Source organism: Wyeomyia smithii, chromosome 2, assembly GCF_029784165.1.
Source record: "Wyeomyia smithii strain HCP4-BCI-WySm-NY-G18 chromosome 2, ASM2978416v1, whole genome shotgun sequence".
In the NCBI taxonomy this organism is placed as follows: Eukaryota; Metazoa; Arthropoda; class Insecta; order Diptera; family Culicidae; genus Wyeomyia; species Wyeomyia smithii.
In genome coordinates this window covers 230,285,728-230,305,168 of record NC_073695.1, presented here as the reverse complement: position 1 = coordinate 230,305,168, position 19,441 = coordinate 230,285,728, and positions in this window count along the sequence as shown.

Genomic DNA, 19,441 nt, shown 5'->3' with positions numbered 1-19,441 from the left:
AGTCGAGACTCGAACCTACGACGACTGGCTTGTTAGGCCAGCATCGTACCTCGAGACCAGCTGGGAGGGTCATTAAAGAAGAGCTAGTAGCGGAAAAATGCAAAAGTAAAGGTGAACGTAAATTGGGGATAAAAACGTTAAATCAACTACTTCGACAGGCTAACAGGGTATAAACGATGCAGTGAAAGTGCGAATGCAGTGAAAGTGCGGGTCTCACCCACTCAGTTCCCGCAAAACCGAACATTGAACAGTCGATCATTGACATTGAAAAAGGTATCGACAGTTGCAAACTTTCTCCAACGCCTGCTAGTGAAGTACGCCAATTTCTTTTTTTTATTTTACTAAGACGTTTCCACGCCATGGAAACTCATCTAATACAAAAGTCATAAAAAACAAGTTTTCTGCTTAAAAGCAGACAAGGGGAACGATGACCCAAAATATTAATAACGGAAATGAATAAGCGTGTTGAGAATACAAATCAAGAATGCAAACCCACTTTGGGTGATGCATTACAAAATCTTCGAATTCCAGTTCTTCCAAGAATAAAAGGCCTACCAAAAATCCAGAAACCTGGAAATGAAATGAGGAAACTTATTTCAGCGGAGCTCCAACAGAAAAATTAGCAAGGTGATTAATGAATGAGTTTTAAGCTATGCCCAAGAAATTTCCAAGTCGATTAGTTAAGAGCACAGAAGTTGTTGCAGAAATCCTCGGATAACATCTAATCTGATGTGATAATAGTCTTGTTTGGCGTGACGGTTTTATTCCCAAGTGTTCCAGTGAATGAAACGTCGCACAGTGTGTCCAAATCGAGAAACGGACGGCAAAACTATTTTTCAAGTCATGTCTTATCCATATTTTATAGAAAGTTGCTTCGTTTACTGCTGTCCTTCATATGCTTTAATGGAATCAGTTACAAATTTCGCCGTATAGAGGGCGCCATACCTAGCTTTCAAATGTGACTTGCTAGACGAATAGTTTCTTCTACAAAGTTGTGTAGAATTTTATTACAAAACTGTTTGCTGAATATCTCAAACCTCTGAAATTGATATTTTAGAGCTACAAGACGTTTTCTAAAAAGGCTTTTCAAAATCATTTTTTCATCCATATGTTCAACTCTAAGGCCTAAAACAAGACTGTATAAAATTGAGAGTGACGTGGTTAATCAAGATGAACTAGTGAAATATTGGTTATTATGTACAGTACTCATGAATAAAACCTGGAAAAAAGTGTTTTTAAAGGCTTTTTTATTTGAGCTGAAACTCGAAAAGGCGCAAACGAATCCAAGCCTCTATGAAGCCATTCGATAGAGTACCTTACTGACTAACAGAAAAACAAAACTACAGTGGGTTATTTGTAGTTTTGAATATATCGCCAACTGAAGTTACCGATTTTTACATGCATTTGTGCGCTCTTTATAGCACAGTATCCATTATCAGTATCTACTAGAAAGTTGTTTCGTTTACTATTGTCCTTTATATGCTTCAATGCAACCCGCTTCAATTTTCACCATATAGAGGGCGCCACACCTAACTTTTGAACGTGACTTACTAGATGAATAATTTCTTCTGCAAAGTTGTGCAGAATATTATTACAAAACTGTTTACCGAGTAATTTGAACCTACAAAAATTTAGATTTTAGAGATACAGCACCTTTTACAAAAAAAAAATATTTAAAAACAAACCTCATTATTTAGAGATTCGAGGTAATAAACAGAAAATTTCACATACAAAAGAAAAGAGCACCAATGGGCAATCCTCTTCTATGTGAGTTTACCATGGCAAACATAGAAAAAAATTGGAAACAAATAACCTCTTACCAGTTCTGTGGGGGAGATATGTAGATGATACAACACTTACCCCAACTACAGGAGACCTGGAAAGAATAGCTGTGGAATATGACGGTGCTTGACCATGACAATTTCGTTCAAAATTTAAAATAAAATGGCATAAACATTGCCTATACTAGTAGGAATACCCAACACAAAACAATATTGGGTTCTTCTAAAGACTCAATCGCTGTACTAAACAAAGCAGCGGTCTACAAAATTACTTGTTGCTACTGCAATATGGATTACATTGGGCAAACCAAAAGAATCCTGGGAATCTGTTTTAAAAAGCATGTGGCGGAGGTTACCAAAACGCAGACAAAGTTTCCAAAAATGATCCACCACACCTTTTCAAATCAAAAGTGGTTGAACATATCTTTAATGACGGACATCCTAACTTCGGATAACATTCATCTGCTTCGCCGTGTTAATAATACATGGAAATTGGACGTATCGGAAAGTTTGGAAATTTTTAAACAGCATCCATCCGAGCTGCTTAATAGAGACGTCGCTAACCACTTTTAATGGCTATTCAAACTCTTGCCTAAAAACCCTAGATTTGGTAAAACACAAAAACAACCACAGAACCTGACTATCTAACTTCAGTGGAGGTTCTTGGGAGCAAGAAATATTTTCATGGTGGGTCGATACCCATCCCTCTTCTTAAAAAGAGGGCTCCCATACAAATCAAACAAAAATTTTTTTGAATAAGTCGAAAGCTAATCAAGCAAATGGAGTCAAATTTGCCATGTGAAGGTTTTTGAAGGTAAGAAATGTTACATGATGGTTTGACACCACTCCCTACTCTCAAAGGGGGGAGAATGGCGCCAATACAATTAAAACAAACATTTCAACCTTTTTTTCCTGGAAACAGTCCAAAATTATTGGAATGATGCGAAGTAACCAAAAATCGACTCTGGACGCTAGATGGAAACTTCTGTTTTCTGTAAAACCAACCGAAATTGACCGAATACCACCTAAAAACGGCATTTCCGGAACCGAAACTATGTCCAGAGGCTAAAAATTGACCCCACTTAACATTTTTAATTCCAAAATAGCGACATCCGGCTTCTAGGAAACTGCCGAGATACCGCTCAATATGGGTACATCTGAAATCGGGATGGTTTACAGAAATCAGAAAACGACCGTTGTATTTTAAGCTAGCGACTTCCGGTGTCTGTAAAACAGCCGAAAGGCGAAGATGTTGTTATTTGGATGAAACCAATCATTTCAATAAAAAAAAACTCCACCCGTAAAAACACTCATTTTTTTAAATAAAATTGAGCATTTCATGACAATCAGAAAATCATTTCATCTTTTTGTATCTTCAGATAGCTTTGGCAGAAAAAAACCTGCGAAATCTCAATTTTATTATTTTATGTTTTGCATTATTCTTTACGTTAAAATTTTTAAAAAATTGCGACCGTTGTTGTTTTGATGATTTGTTACTGTTGTCAAATTTTTAATTATTCTCAGAGTTCTGATTTCAATGGTTGGTTAAAAGCTGAAAAATGTTTAAAATAATTTATTTTTATTCGGTTTTAATGAATCAAAACTGTGTCGAAAGCCTTTTCGAAATGCCTAACAATTTTTTTTCTCACATTGTGTTAAGCTGGGTTTCATAAATTGCACTTTTGCATCGTTTTAATAAATCGTGAAAATTTCTTCAAATTCTAAGTGCAATTTCATAAAATACTGCAATAGTATCCTAGTTTGGTCCCATTTGATGCATTTGGCTTTCTTTGTAATTCGAATAAATCCAATCTTGCTCAGTTATTTTTCCACTCTCATTTCAAAAGTCATTTTTTCTTCAAAGCTAGCATACTCTTGAATTTCTCGATTACGTACTGGAGATTCGAGCTTAGTGATATACTTCTCGGATAACAAATGTGATCGTTTGCTTCGCTCGCCATGAGCAACTTTCCAACAGCCATGTCAACATGCGATGCAATTTAGTTTCCTGTTGATAGGCATCTTGTTTTTCATATGTATATAAAATGAAACCATAAGGACTGCCAAGAATTCAAAGTTTTCCTGCGTGCATTGGAAACTGTCAGGTAGCAATCATAGAAATTGGATACATTTTTATCCATGATGGAATAACCTGCTGCTTCTCTGCTAATAGAAGTTTATTATTTTGTATATGGAAGAGTCCTACTGAAGATCACAATCTAAACCGAACAACCAATAACACGGGGAAGCTCAACAAATAGTTGGTGTTGTATTGATCGATTAGGAAATAATTAATGGATTGTTGCGTTCGGTAAAGTACGGTGAACCGGAAGCGCTAAATGTTCTCCAGTATGACTTCGTGTCTGTCATCTCATCAATCAAATTTCAAGGCTTGGCTGAATAATCTAGTTAATCGATAACCTTCAACCTCCCCCTTCACCCCCAGTTGAAAAAAGCGAAATGTCACAAAAGAAGCACCGACAAATGGGTTTCCACTGCAACCAACCTCGGATTCGCGCGTAAAAAATAAGCGCGTAGGTTTGACCTACCGCGAAGGGAACAGCTGCTAGCAAACTGTCAACCAAACTTCAAAAACTTTGACATTGGCCTTTTTACGGTTGACCCAAAACTTTTCCGATGTCACAAAAAAAAGTAGAGGAAGAAACTTTCATCCTCGGAGCGACCCTCGCGACAGAAGACACAGGCGCACGCAAGCAGGGTTCCGGTTTCGCGTGACCGAAATTCAAACGAGCAAGTAAGTAGTCCGGCTCGGTTCGGCCGAAAGAACGGGTTAAAAGTTCCTTCTGCCGACTGGTCCGAGTTCTAATAAATATGAAAACCGAGCAAGGCGTGCAAAATGAGGGTCAAATTAAATGAATTAAAGCTAATGAATTAAAGTCGGTACCAGTTGCTTTCCCGTTTTGATGGAGTAACGAAATTATATACTTGACAGAGACAAGATGTTTGTTTGATCACTAGCGACAGCCCAAAGAGGAAGAGCCAAACAATGGGGGTCACATTGTTTCCGGTTAAATAACGATATGGTTTGCAGGTGGTTAGGGGTTTCGTTGTTTGTGGATAGGTTTCAAGTTGTATTTAACTTTTTGCCAGAATCAAACATATTTTAGGTGTCAATTTTGTTGATTGAGGGTATACGCATTTTTGTTCACAGTTGAGCTGTCAGATCTTATTTTACAATTATAATTTATAGGGTCTTCTATTGATACCGGGATATTCTATTATATATTTCCCAATCTCACACACGATGTTGAACTCTTGACTTATGACACCCGACTTATTACAGAAAATAATATTAAAAACAAGTGTAGCTCATATGTCAATCCATCATCCGTCTCCATTATCCAAGAGAATATGGATAAGCATGGTACTACATTGTTGTCTCTTACGACGTTCAATGTGCGAAAATAGCTTTCTAATTATTTTCCCCAAGCAACCACGAACACACACACCTACATCAAGAAACCATCCACAGCAGCGACGATTGGTTTATGAACCGGCACGACTGTTGAGGTTTTCTCGCAAATTATCTTTCACTCAGTAGAACAATACATCAACTGTCATCATCACTATTCATCGGAGCTGATATCACTCACTGCTTCGTTAACTATCGCCATTCTTCAACAAACCGCCTCGTTGCCCCGGCTCCTGTGGGGGTATCTCCGGGGCCCAGGAAATAATTCCTACAAATGACTATAGCAAAAGCAACTGTCATCGGTTTGCCGTGTTCTTGCCTGTTGTGGTTGCAAATGCTTCCTTCCACCACGGTGTGGTATTATCCCAGTCAGCAACGTGTAGGCAAAAAAATATAAGAAAACTAAACGAAAAGAACGCCCGTAATGACATTCCCTCACCTGGTCCTGGTGGTGTCGCTCGGTCTCGGAGTTCCTATGAGTGACTGCTCGGTCGGTTTATTCACGCGCGCAGTGACACATTCCCGATGGACGAAAGGCGGGCATATCGGAACACGGGATGCAAAGTGAGAATCCGACGCCGCTTCGCTTGCCCCTCTCGCTCACCTGGTGCTGCTTAAGCCCTTGTCAGCTGGACGTCAACGGCACCAAACGGGGAGCGATCAGTCGTCGCAGCAGCAGCGGCAGCGAACGTGACACTCTAACTGATGGGAAAGGTGCTCACGGTGGAATTATGTCAGCAATTTGTCTAGTTCATGGCATTATTATAATGAGAATAGTTGGAAGGTGGAAAATTAAGTTCGGAATGATGATATTCGCGCTCTGCTCAGTCTGGGAAATTTCCTTTCCCGCACACAGGAAGATTGAGAAATGCTTCAATAAACAAATCCAATATGACTGAATTTCTAACATGAGATATTAGTCAAAATTGTTTCGGCTTGTGGTGGTTTTCCGCAGTGGGTTACGAAGGTTACACGTTGACACAGTCATCAATTTTCAATAACCGGAAACCGTGCGCAGGTTTTCGTTTGGAAATGCAAACACAAAATCTCTCATTTCGCACGGCTATGATCACAGAACAAACCTTTCCTGGCAATAATCTTCGAAATGGCCTTCTAAACCGTGTAGTTTAATAAATGCCTTCAAATCCGAAACTGTGCAGAAACACGCACATCCAGCGCACGGATGCCGCAGATTTTATGTGACACGAACAGCAAACCCGCCCAATGGACGGACACGGTTGAATAAATGGAATCATAAAATTAACTCAATATAAACAAAACACTATTTATAATAATATATTGCTGTTGTAGGTACCCGAGGTTAGCACATAGTATAAGCCTTTACTACACGGTCCTTTCACCATTGTTGAGGTTTTCCACTCTTCTCTGCTAGGGAGCAGCACTGTGAGTCCACTAAATAACACTTCACTCTGCTCGGTGTTTTTTTTTTCTCGGTACGGACACATAGCTACAAGTAAAGTTTCACTTTTTCGCTATGGCTTTCATTTCGAAGCACATAACTGCAGAACCGTTTTCGGCTCCAGATGTTGGCTGGATTGGCTGGACTATGGCTAGGGCGGTTGGCGGCAGAGGTAACCAATCGACTAGATTGGCTCCAATTTTCTACTTTAGTGTACAACTAAACATCATGTAGTTGATGGGCAGATATTTGTAAGCCCACCTGCTTTGTAGAACCAATCGTACGGATACGTACACGAATGTAATGTGTATGAAAGGCACACCGTGTACACTTGAAAGGAGTGGTTGTTAATTGCAGTTCAACCGTTTTGAAGGTTTATTCTTCCAAGCCATGCGAGCATTCGGGCCGTGGCCACCACCAGGCAGCACCACCAAGGTTCGGTTCGAGCGATTGAACTTGCCCGCAAGCTGGATGGTTTGATGTTTGCAAACCTCGAAGCAGGAAATCATTTGTGTTCGTAATGTTGGGTTTCCGCCGGAGAGGGTTGTACCCAAAACATCAAATTGCTGTTATTGTAATTTGTATTCAGCATATTTTTCTCATTTGCAAATTGAGGATTGATTCCAATTGGCTAGAAAATAAACAAAGCAAATCGCACAAAGCACTTCTTTCGTTTGTTTTTTTCCTGGTTCGGGATTCAAAGTCAGTTATTCAACACTTTTTATTGTAATATGTACTGTTTCTATCATTAACAACCGTGTCATATAAATTCTAGGAAAAAATCGTCGTTCCATTACTCAATATATGCTGAAATTTAAATTCTTTTGAAATTATTTCCACGAGACGAAAAATAATATTTTTTCTATGAATAATAGGGTAATTAATCATCAATGAAAATATACTGCGTATTTTCAACGTTATTGTTACAAAGCGACTGATAGGAGTATAGATGACTATTTCGCGTTAAATGATACAGAATATCTCAATAAATGACATATACAAAAACATCAGATTGCTTCTCCGTTTCACGTTCACTTTACCTATGAAAACACCAAATAAAAATAATAAATAATAATTGGAAGAATTCATCGTACTGCCCATAATTCAAAAATTGGCTAATATGCCATTTCCACCAAAATCGAGAAAACGGTTTCTCGTGATGGTATGCACCCTAAACAAGGTCCCTACGAAAGCCGATTGTCAAAAAATGCATTTGGGAAGGCAGCAAAAGTGAAACAATTTTGGCTAATATCCAAAATAATTGAGAAGTTGGCTAATATCCAATATGTTTCAACCTGTGGCTTGTACACGAACCAGTGTGTTATTACTATACTTTGTTACGTCTAACTTTTGAAAGTGTGTTGTAGCCTGGTGGTCACTGGCCTCAGGTAAGGGATCGTAAAGCCCTTGCATCAAATTTTACTTTTCTTTACGAAGAATATTTGATGCAACGAGAATTTATTCGTTGTGCCGCAAAACCCAATGTTTAAAAAGCGTGACTGTTTCCTTCTGTCATGAATATTTATATTCTTAGAAATGCTATTTAGCTCTTTGATTAGAGGTTATATTGAAAAGAAAATTTAAATATCACTTTGAATTTGATGAAAAAAAAAAGAAAAGTGAATTGTGTGATTATGATGAATTAATATTTTTGTTGTATTGTTATATTGTTGCACGGAACAATATAACAATATTGTCTCGTCGTCCTTTTCATTCTCATTTGAGCTTCCGTATTGTTTTATTCAATTTAAAGCCATTTTTATCACCAACGAGCACGATATAATTCACATCGTATGGATATTAGCCAAATTGCACACCGGTTTGTCAACTGACCTTTCGTTAATAATTGAAAAAACGGCTACTGCGTGAAAAATACTTGGCGGGTGGAATTACGAAAAACTTTAAACTGCGTTTCTCTCGAATTGATGCCTATGGCATATTAGCCAATTTTTGAATTATGGGCAGCGTACTCGCATCGATATAAACGTTAAATTGTTGTTTGCAATACGTAGGTATGAAAAATAGAGTAGTCTAGAGTTTTCAGTAGATGTAAAGCTGATATGATTTTATTTTTGTAATCGGTAAAAGTTTTTAAAACCTATTTTGCAAGTGGCTCTTCATTAAACTTTTGTTGAAAGGGTTTATTATTTAATTTCTTCACGAAACCTGATAATATGATTTAAAACTTCACTCAATCTGATGAGTTTTAACCAATGTTGTTAGTCTCGCTCATAAACAGCATGCAACACCTCAAGTGAAGATCTCGTTACTACCGATTTCACACATTGGAGTGTTCTCCCCATTCGTTTCTCGTTCTCGCTATTTATTGTTCTTTTCCGCCATACTCGTGCCTACTTCTCTACTCGCGAGCACTACCAACCAAAGGCAATTGATTCGAGAAGCGGGATGCGATGGTTGCGGAGGGACAAAAAATATTTCCAATAGGGTATCGGACTACTCGGCGCCGGTTTGCTTCGGCTGGTTTTGCTAACCAAAACAGTGCGATCAGGGCTCTACATTTTCGAAACAAAACAATGAAACTGATATACTCACGCTGTCATTTCGCTTCGAACAGTTTCATTTTCACTTGATTCCTTTCGGCTACTATCAACGAATCACTTCTTTCTCTCTTTCCCACTTTCTTCTTTCGGTTACTTTCAAATGAAACTAATGACTATCTCAATCGACGGAGAGTGACGGAGGGAGAGACTCTTTCCTTTCCTTCAGCGTCTCAATTGAAATTAGTACCGCATCGCGTCGTTTGATGGTAGTTTCCTAATACCACAAGCCGTAGTTAGAACGGCAATGGCAACCAATAAATACGTTACGCAAGTTCCGTTCAACATTTCCTTCCTCTTTCCTATATATATGCGTGAAGTACTGTATGGAAGCCTTCTGTCTCCGTCAGCGCTCATTGCCACTTTCAATTGAGAATGTGAGAGTCATGTGAGAGTGATGGTGATAATCTCCGCTTTCAATTGAAAAGCGTTTGTATCAATTCCAAGCCCTTCAGTTGTCAGAATCACAGCAAGAGCTTTCGACTGTGTCATGTGACTCACAAAGTGCTCGAAAATGATACAAATACTTTTCAATTGAAAGCGACGGGTCAAAGCGTCACTATAACCTGATAATTGTCAATTGAAAATGACTTCGTCAGGCTCTGAGTGCGATACCCTACACGTTCTAAAATGTGATGATTTACAGATCCTTCGCCCCACTGTCGGCTGTCGCACTGTGGTCCAGAAATGAAAAAAAGTGGTCAAAAATATTTTCTCATAAACGTCACATTTTAGAGCAATACTGTCTTCGGAAAAGTACTAGAGTAAAAAAAAGACCCTTCTTTGGACATTAACAGATCCGTGATGAATCTCCCTACAAGTGAGATAAAAAAAATATTTTCTCCAAATTTCAATATTTTTTAATGCCGTCTTTGGCAAAGTTTTTCAAAATAACATAACAAAAAACGTTTCTGACATGCATAGATAATACTTCAAAAGATGCACCAAAACGTAAAAATGCAAAGCTTGCTATGTTTTTCCGAACAAAGATTCGCTATTGATCAACGTGACATAAATAAACTTACGTTAAAGTTGTTTTGTTTCATGGTTTTAAAAGTTTCTGCAAATTCTTGCAAGAAATTTCAACTGCCGTGTGTGCAGAGCACATGGTCAATTCAATTGATAGATTGCAAGAAAAATTAAAAGAAACCTAATTATCATAAAATAAAGTCTGCTGTAACATATAAAAAATAAAGGTCTGATGTTGTTTTAAAAGTTCAGTGAGAATATCAGAGGTATGGTGGTATAAAAGATGACTTTAATAGGCAAAAACTGTTTTTTTAAACATTATTGAACATAATCAGACAGCTCAGTAAGATTGAAAAACAGTTACCTAGTGTCTTCAGCAAAGTTTTTTGTTATGTTATTTTGGAAAACTTTGCCAAAGACGGCGATAAAAAATATTGATTTTTAGAGGAAATATTCTTTTTATCTCACTTGTAGGGGGATACATCACAGATCTGTTAATGTCCAAAGAAGGGTCTTTTTTTACTCTAGAACTTTCCCGAAGACAGTATTGCTCTAGAATGTATAGTTTTCGAAAAAATGACTGCTGTCCACTTTTTTTTATTGCTGGACCACAGTGTGTCGGTGCACGAAGCAAAACCGGGACTGACTGACTAGCAAGACAACTTTTTTCGTAAAAATGTTATATCTCGAGACTGGCTCATATTACCTCGGGAGGACAGTTGTTTATCATGTGAAATTTTCCATGGAACACGATGAAATTATCAAATTTAGAATCAAAATGGCTGCATTTGCCGAAAAATGTAAATTTAGTTTTCAAATACAAAAATTATTTATCTGGCAACACTTCCGGTCAAAACTTATATTTTTCTGGATTCCTTGGTTTATTTTCTTCAAAAATCAACTATCAGTGTTTTTCGGACAACTTACGTCTATGAATTGTAAGAAAAAGAAAAAAGAGATTTTGAACAAAAAATGCGTGACTTTGCAATAAACAGAGGGGGTCCCACAGAGCGGGGGGTATTCCTATCGACACCAAATTTGGGATTTCTCCAAAGTGACAGTAGATGAATAACTCTCCCAACTTTGAGCAAAATCTGTGATGGTCGTGTCCAATGTTGTGCTTTTTCGTGGTCATTTCGTATGGAATGACTCGTATTTTATTTCAAAAACTTTTAAACCAGTTGATCGATTCTCGATCTTTTTGGACCAAATTGTAGGTAATCACTTCTAGTTATTAGCTTAGCTTAGCTTGACTGACTGCACATATCAATGGTTGCACTCCGTGATTGATCCGAATCAGTAAAATTGTACAGTGAATCAACTGAATGGGGTTGGGAGTGACCGACCATTCTCATTGTACAAGTTTTAGTGACTCAATACTTGAAAGGATCAATAACGACGCCGGCCACGTCCTTGCAATCAGGTGGGAAGAGGTAAGGGATGTTAGTGTGACCCTTGCTATTTGGAGACCGTGTTTACCTCTGCATCTCCACAAAGGTCACAGGAAGGAGGTTTTTGTTAGTAGGGGAGGGCTCGTTGAATCAGGATTCACTTTGATAAGTGATGCGATCATACATATAACTCCTATCCGTCTCTATTTAGCTATTTTCGGTTTATTCTATAGTCAGCCGGCTGACTAGAGAAACACAATTAGCTTATTTATATCTGGTACCGGTTTAGACCAAGAGACATTACCAATGCCTTTGGGGCCGCGCACAGGTGTGCATGGTTTATTTCGATGGAGCACAAAATTGACCGATTTTTACAATATGATGTTATTGGAGCCACGCATATACGACTACACGATGTGATTCTGATTTAAACCAATAAACCATAAGTAGGCCAATCATCTATCATCCTATGTGAATGACGCGCGCGAAAATCATATACAACCCGAAGCATCTAAGTATTTATATAAGTGACTAATAATCCTGAATAGCTTCAAGAAAGCAAGCGCACTTCGGCAGAGGCGGTCCTTTTTAAGATTTACAACGCGTAGCTATTAAATTAATCTCGATATTTATCGACCAGACGAAACCTATTCCGGTTTGCAACGTGATTAAATAAAACCGACGAACGAGCAGTCTCCGACTAAACGGTCAACGTGAGACATGAATAAATAGGACACATCGGGAAGTCACTACACTCTGAAAACCCTTAGATGTGCTTAACTAACCCGAACCGAAGACGCGTTTACACCGGAGCGTTATGCACGGCAGCACTATTCCCTTCTACCGACGCAGACGCGCAGGGACACGATGTTTCGCACCGGTTCTCTCTTTTAATAAATAAACTAAGATACCTACTGAGTATAGAAACTGGCAAAGTTCATGCCTCCAAAGCCTAAAAACTAGGAAAAATGCAAATATGCATATCAAACAAAACAAAGTGCTATGTTTATAAACAAAATGCCAAAACAATCACAATCAAAATTTAGTTGTCGTGGACTATCGCCAGCCCGACCAAAATGGTTACAGTATAATTAAATAAAAATTGTTTTTGTGTATTACAATTGCCAAAAAGCTAGGAAAGTCATAAAATAAAAGCATAGAACTAAGGGAAATGTCTGTGACCGACCAGTTAGGGCATGGTAGGCGATAGGATCAAATACTTGTCGAGCGCGATATTAAATTTTCAATCTATTTTCAAACTATATTGTAAAACTGCCTATTATTGTCTTGTAAGAGTGTCATGCATTTATAGCTCATTTTTCAAAAGCCAAACTAATCATAAAACGAGCCCAACAAAAGTCATCAGATTGAATTTAAGATCGTAGTCTTTTTATTAATCAATCTGCTTAGCTGGCAACCTCGGGTCACTGGTCTAGACCAAATAAAAACAAAAAAAGATTTTTGTTGCTATGTTTCTAGCAACTGTTCCAGTGGTGCTATGTTCCGGTGGTGCTGAGAGGAAGAATTATTCATGTACTAGGTTCTCTGCCGACATGAATAAACCACGTACCAGAGACATGGAAACAGCAGCCAACGTATTATCTATGATATATCTTATTCACCGAAAACCACTCGAAAAACGCCAACACACATACTATCGAACAATTGAACCAAGCAATCAAACGAAGAAAAAAAAACAGCATCGATAACATCAGATTTGCACACACAAGCAAACGAAAGCTATGCAGAGTGTTTAACTGATAGACTCCGGCTAAACTGCATGTATTAATGATTAGTCTTGTGCGAGTCAACATGTTCAATGATTTATGGCACAATTCGGCATCACTGATTATAGCAAAACAAATTCCAATAAGATTTCGTTCAGTTGGAACATTTTCACATTGTTATGGGAAATGACAAGACGAATATGAGTGTTGGTAAACAACATTGAATGGATAAAATGGAATACTTAGCTTTTGGGCTTTTGAGATGTTGAGCTGAGAATACTATTTCTCAAGACGAGAAACACTTGTGAAATATTTTTTCTTTGGTATAGAACGGTTCTTTTTTTGCCAAATATCCCACTGTTAGTTTCTTACTCTCGCTCGCACACTAACACCTCACACCGTCACCGTCACCGAGGTAACGAAAAAAAAGTAGAAAACAAGCCGAAAGAAACACATCTTTAAATTCGATTTTCGCTTGCAAGACAGCTTGTTTTGGACGAACTTTACACATTTCACACGCGGCGACCCGAACTAGAGAACCCTACATATATTTAACGATATATTAACACCAAAATCACTGAAAAATCACTAGTTATTGGAACGATTGAAAAGCACGTTGCAGCCGGCCAGTACTGTGCTGCCAGTCCTTCCTGAAGGTAATCACTTCTATTTATGAGACAAATACCCAAGAAAAAAATCTGCGTGTTTTTATATGCATAATGTATTAAATTATTGGAATTTCTGGCAAGTTTTTAAAATGGAATTACTCAAATTTAAAAAATAATATATTTGCAAAAATTCCGCCAGTTATAGAGTCAAGTATGTCCTTCAAAATTAGATCAAGAGATATTTTTTATGTTTGTCTCAAAAAGAATGACAGACAGATGAAAAACGCATATATTTTGATGAAAACCATCAATAACGTCGAGTAGAATTGAGACATTTACGATATCAGCATTGGAAACTGTTTCTCTTAGAAAGCTCCAAAAGTCGTTCAAAGACAGTTTTAAGGTGAAACTTGAAATAAAACCTAAATTAATCCACCTAGCAGTCAGACCCAGCCTTTCTTATTCAAACTTTTATTTGTAAAAATAGATTTACATGAACGCTTCAATCCAATAAATGTATATTCACTCTTTAGGTTCTAAAATTTGATGTTGCAATCTATACATATAAAAATGCAGTCCGGTCTGTCTGTCAGATCCACATAGGCTCGAAAACTACCGAACCGATCGACGTGAAAATTTATTTGTAGGGGTTTTTGGTACCGATGAAGGTTCCTATGACATTTTGAGTCCCCCCCCCCCTATTCGGGAAGTTAGGGGACCCATACAAATGAAACACAAATGTCTGCACAGCTCAAGAACAAACCAAGCAGTTATGTTCAAATAAGTCATGTATTCTTTGAGATAATAGACTTTCGTTGTTTTATTAACAATTTAATACATAACAGTTGCCTTAAGTTCGATCATAATCAAGTGAAATGGGAACGTATAGGGCAGCCAAACTTTCATATTTCGGTACATTACAGACGAAGTTACATTCCGATTAAAGTAAAATTCAATAGGGTGTTATGAGGCAACTAGACTTATTAATTGACATTAATTTTGTTGAAATCAGGTCAGCCATCTCTGAGAAAAGTGAGTGAGTCCAAGTAGTCTTCGGAAAATGTTACTTTTCATAGCTGGATTTTACATTTTTAAACATAACAAGCAAAGTAATAGTCCGATTGCAAAACAAATCAATAGGGTCTTATGGGGCAACTAGACCTTCCTTTTGACACTGATTTTATGAGAATCGGTCCAGCCATCTCTGAGAAACACGAGTGAGATTAAAGAGTCTTCAGAACACGTTTCTTTTCATAACTTTTGAACCACAAGTTCATTCTTTATAAAATTCAAACGTTAGGGGTTTTCAAGGTAGCCCGTTCATTGGAAATCAATTTTGTTCAAATCGGTTGTGTAGTTTTTGAGATAATGATGTTTCATGATTTTTACATTTTGATACATAACCTCTAAACTAATAATCCGATTACAATACAATTTATTAGGGTCTTATGGGGCAACAAGACCTTTCATTTGCAATTAATTTCATGAAAATCGGTCCAGCCATCTCTGAGAAAATCGAGTGAGATTGGGAGACCGTTACATACATACATATACACACACATACACACACACACACACATACACACACACACACACACACATACAGAAAATGCTCAGCTCGGCGAGCTGAGTCAAGTGATATATGCCATTCGGCCCTTTGGAGCACTTTTATACTTTCGGTTTTGCAAGTGATTGCTATACCTTTCTAGGCGAAAGGCAACAATGTTAGATTTAAATCGGTTGTTTTCAAAGATAGAGAAAAACTTTTTTGACAAAGTTATTGGAAATTAAGGGAGCTATAACATTGTAGAACAACAAGTTTTTCTTCTAACTACAAAGATAACAGAGTTAGATACGTGATTGTATAGAAAATTTTGGTCACCCTAATTTTTGATAATTTTTCAATAAGCGCTTTATCATATGTTACAACTTTGTAGAAGAAAGTTTTTCTCTAAAATATTGCTATAAAGCTCTAGACCCAAATTTTCCCCTAAATTTGGTTTCTGGACCATTGTGCATTTTAAAAAAGCGTCAAATTACGTCAAAGTGTCGCATAGTAAATGCTCGCCGTGCTAATCGATTCATCGTTATGTTTACAAGAAAACTTATTAAAGTTTCTAAAAAAATGTTGGTGGTTAGGGGCACCAAAATTTATAGGAATGGTTAAAAAGCTATAATCTTTATTTTTTTCAGTTTGAGCTGGGGCAAACCCCATGTTAACCAGTGTGATTTAATAGAATAATTTAAAACTTAAAAATTCAATACAACTCAAAGTTCGGGTAATTTGCCCGATTGACTGTCAATCAGCCATGGTATAAACACTGAACCGTGCTGCACTGGTGCGGTTTTTGCATAGCAACACGATACGACGTGTCTTGCTACCACGACCTCCACGAAAGGCGAAACTTGAAACACCGAAGGCAGTGTTTTATGATCGCCACTGGTGCTTAAGCTTCGGCAAATCGAAAATAGTATTAGATAAATATTCAACCACGTAGATGTTTTTGGTAGTGAATTGCATTCGCGCGCGTCGCTCGTATAAGCACGCGGGGTCTGATGAGAAAGGTACTTATGGTTTGTCTTCGTTATGATTTGACTTCGCGCGCAACACTGTCCAACTCAGTCACTTACCATGGTGATATAACCCTTCCTTCCCGTCGCAGTCATGGAGATGCAGAAGTAAACTCAGTCTCCGACAACAAAGACTGTAACATCTCGTTCCTGTTACGTCTACCTTCCTGACCCTAACGATCGTAAGGACGTGGCCGGCGCCGTTTTCGATCTATACAAAAAGGTGGCTACTGAATCGCTGTACACTGAAGATGGCAAACCAATCCCAAATAGCCATATACGTGGCTCCTTGTGCGAATTCACAATCTCAGATTGATCACGGAGAAGCTACTACGAAATGTACTCAAGCTCAAAGCCTGGTATAGTAGGTGACAAATAGAACTTTTAACCTCATTTCTATTCCTAAGTCAGTATACCATTACGTCTCGTGCCGTGTTCCAACTACCCGGTAGGCTGAGCTAATCGTCTGCAATGCGAAGAAAATTGATTTGATGCTGAGGCACACGTGTGTCTGAATGCTGTTATAGAACACTTAGTAGCTGATAAAATACGGAAATTGTAGAGACTGCTGCCTAGCTAACAACGCAATAAGAATCATCCCACGTCAGGTGCAAATGGCAACCCGATCAGAAGAGCATAACTAAAAAATTACAAAATTCTATCAACGCGAGATACAAATAACATAGTTTGATACAATTTTGTATTTTTCCATATAATTTTGATAACAAAATTGAATCTGAATGAATTACAATAACAAAACCTGAAATGAACTAGTTCAGAAGCAAGTCTAACAAATTTTTCGTTTTTATCAAAACCTGTTGTTTCTAACAATGTTTGTTATTATATTGTTCTATATACTATCTTATTTTGTTAGAAATCTGATACATTAGTTACAAATTCTGATATGTGTCTGATACTAGTAGAATCATTTCTGTTATAATTTCTGTTATTTTAACACCAGATAACCGAGAAAGCTCTTCTAAAGGCGGCGAAAAGGTTGAAAACCTCCAATGCTCCAGGACCTGATGGTATCCCTGCTGTCGTATTCAAAAAATGCATCAGTGAGCTTGCTAATCCACTAGTAAAAATATTTAATTGGTCTTTACGACAAGGCAAATTCCCAGCTCTTTGGAAAAACTCGCATATTGCTCCGATTCACAAAAAAGGAAACAGACAAGATATTCGTAATTATCGAGGTATAACATCACTAAGCGCCTGCTCGAAATTATTGAAATGATTCTAAGTGATCATCTGCTGTTTCACACAAAAAGCATCATCTCTAGTGATCAACACGGTTTTTATCCTGGTCGTTCTGTGACAACTAATTTGCTTTGTTTCACTTCGGACTGTATCGCTCATATTGCAAACGGGAAGCAGGTCGATGCTGTATACACAGACTTGAAAGCTGCGTTTGATAAAATTGATCATCGAATATGACTCGAAAAACTCGCTAGAATGGGTGTCTCCGACGACCTGGTTAAATGGTTGCAATCGTACCTAAGTGATAGAAGCCTGAGTGTCAAACTTGGATCCTGCACATCCCGACGATTTACAAATACCTCCGGAGTTCCTCAAGGGAGTAATCTTGGACCGCTCCTTTTCGTTTTGTATATAAATGATGTTGCATCCCGTCTTGGAAGAGGATGTAAACTGTTTTATGCTGACGATCTAAAGATATATATGGTCATTGACAAATTTTCCGACTGCCAAAGACTGCAAGATCTGTTGGATATTTTTGGAGATTGGTGTCAAAAAAACCTAATGACTATAAGTGTCCAGAAATGTGCTGTAATTTCATTTCATCGATGTAGTTATCCCAGAAAAGCCACTTATACAATCGGACGTACACCTCTTGCTCGTGTCAATGAAATTAACGACCTTGGGGTACTACTTGATGATAATTTGACTTTTGGGCCGCATCGAGCCAATATTATTGACCGTGCAAGTCGTCAGCTAGGATTTCTTATGAAGGTGTCTAAAGATTTCACTGATATCCATTGCCTGATATCGCCATATTCGGCGTTAGTAAGATCGATTGTGGAGTCGTCAGCTGTAGTGTGGGCACCATACCAGACAACTTGGATTGAAAGGATTGAGAGACTGCAGAAGCGTTTTGTCCGTTTCGCACTTCGTAGACTGCCTTGGACAGACAGGCTGAACCTTCCTCCTTATGAACACCGTTGTAATCTGTTAGGGATTGCTTCTCTGGAACGTAGAAGAAAAATTCAGCAGGCAATGGTTGCTGCTAAAGTTATTCTAGGTGAAATCGACTGCCCGACTCTTCTAAGCAAGTTTTCTCTGAATGCTCCTGGTCGAATTCAACGCAGATCACTGGATGAAATGTTTATAACGCCGTTCCATCGCTCTGTCTTTGGATACTTTGAACCAATCTCCAGAATAATCCGTATCTTCAACAAAACTAGTCAACTGTTTGATTTTGGATGTACCTCGAATGTTTATAAACAGAAACTGCTATCAGCTAGACTTTATTAATATCTGTTAAATTTAAGTAATTTAATTTTTTTTTTATTCATTAAGACTATAACTTGTCAGATGAATTATAATAAATAATAATAATAATAATAATAATAACGGGATCAAATTGAAGACACAGCCTGTAAGGTTTTTTCCGTAACAAACTAACAGCTTCTGTTACATTTTTGTTTTTTCTTCCTGATCGGGAATTCTCAATGACGAGAACATAACCGAAACATTACGGATAGTGGTAAGCCTCTTTACTTTTAATCTTCTTCAAAAATTTCAATACTTTATACATTCAAACAGGTTTAATGAGAATGGAATATTTAGTGTAGAATTTCAGATTCAACTCTTTCAACATTTTTGAACAAAAGCTTACGCAATTTTCTAGAAATCAACAATTAACAAATATTCTCAATCTCTCTCTGATATATCTTAATTTAGATATATCGATTTATAAAAAAAATTGGGTCCTTTTTAAATCTTGGTCCATTTAAATTTTTGA